The following is a 1,832-nucleotide window of genomic DNA, read 5'->3' on the forward strand; positions in this document are numbered from 1 at the left end:
TATGTCACATGGTGAAATTTGGGGAAAATCAGTTTGCTTTCTCGTTCAATGAATGTGTTTGGTAGCTTGTCATTACCAGTTTGGGAAGAAATATGTGTTGGGGTTGAAACACACTTTTATTCAGAACTAGAACAAAAGGAGGAGCTTACTAGCTCAATTACAAGAAAAGAAAAAACAACCCTCTATTACAAATACTTACTCTATCACTCTCTGTTTTAGTGGTGCCTTACAACTGAAATTACAACATCTATTTATACTAAAGCCAGCCACCATAAGTACTGTGGCAATTTATTGTGTTCATCGTATGAAATAAAGAAGCTACCATTTCTAGTTGTTATTGTCAACAAAGGAGGGTGGTGCAGCTACTCATGGCAGGTTCACACCCAAGTCACACAAGTCAGGTTTACCGTCACATTCTCCCCCTTAAACCGAACTTGGCTAGAGATTCGTCACGCCGATCATGTTTCGCATTTCACTATGTTTCACGTATGCTAAAGCCTTTGTAAAGATGTCCGCTCGTTGATCCTTCGAGTTGACATATTCCACTATAATTTGCCCACGTTCAACACATTCTCGTATGAAGTGATAACGAATGTCAATGTGTTTGCTTCGACCATGAAACACGGGATTTTTCATCAATGCGATTGTTGACTTGTTATCGACATATAAGGTGATAGGCATGATATGATGTCGCGTGAGCTCCTTCACGAGATTAGCAAGCCAAATGGCTTGGCATGCTGCTGTTGTAGCTGCCATGAACTCGGCTTCACATGTAGAAAAAGCAACAGTCTTTTGCTTTTGGGATTGCCAAGTTATCACATTCCTTCCTAGATAGAAAATCATTTCAATTGTGCTCTTGCTATTAACAGGGTCACCTCCAAGATCACTATCGGTAAAACCAACCAAATCTTCAATTTCACGACCTCTTCCATAGTTGAGTCCATAATCAACGGTTCCTTTTACGTATTGTAAGATGTGTTTCACAACTTGGAAATGCAAAGTGGTCGGTTCCTCCATGAAACAACTTGCAATTCCAACCAAAAATGACAGGTCTGGTCGAGTGTGAGTCAAGTACCTCAAACAACCTACCACTCGCCTATATTCAGTTGGATTAACTTTTTCACCATCTTCATCCTTCTTGACCTTCAACTTAGGTTCCATTGGTGATGTTGTCGGATTGCAATCTAGCAACCCAAATTGCTCTAAAATCTTCTTTGCATAAGCCGTTTGTCACAAAGATATTCCGCACTTATTTTGTGAAACTTCGATTCCAATGTAGTAAGAAAGTAATTCCAAATCACTCATTTCGAATTCTTTCTTCATTTGTTCTTTGAATTCGACAACGTCGTTAGTGCTCGACCCGGTAATGATCAAGTCATCAACATAGACACCAACAATAAGAATTTTGTCTTTTGAGTTCCTTTTGTAAACAGCTGGGTCTTGTGAACTTTTTGTAAAACCAAGCCTTTTTAAGCTTTTATCCAAACGAATGTTCCAAGCTCGAGGAGCTTGTCGTAGAACATAAAGAGCTTTATAAAGCTTGAACACCTTGTGACTGTTTGCTTTATCAACATATCGTTCTGGTTGGGTGACATAAACCTCCTCTTTGAGATCTCCATTGAGAAAAGCCGACTTGACATCGAGATGGTGGACAACCCACCCATGTTGAGCTGCTAAGGTAAGAATAAGCCTTACGGTGTCAAGTCGTGCTACCGGTACAAAAACTTCATCAAAGTCGACTCCTTCCTTTTGTACAAATCCTTTAGCTACAAGTCGAGCTTTATGCTTCACTACTTTTCCCAAGTTGTCTTTCTTCACTTTAAACACCTATT

General features: G+C 39.7%; 1 pseudogene; it reads right to left on the reverse strand.

Annotated features, from left to right (window-relative positions):
- Positions 1-438: 438 nt before the first annotated feature.
- Positions 439-1,161, reverse strand: LOC145164801 (secreted RxLR effector protein 161 pseudogene; annotated as a pseudogene).
- Positions 1,162-1,832: the final 671 nt, after the last annotated feature.

This window comes from Lactuca virosa, chromosome 3, assembly GCF_052849685.1.
Source record: "Lactuca virosa cultivar CGN04683 chromosome 3, Lactuca_virosa_CGN04683_v6, whole genome shotgun sequence".
Lineage (NCBI taxonomy): Eukaryota > Viridiplantae > Streptophyta > Magnoliopsida > Asterales > Asteraceae > Lactuca > Lactuca virosa.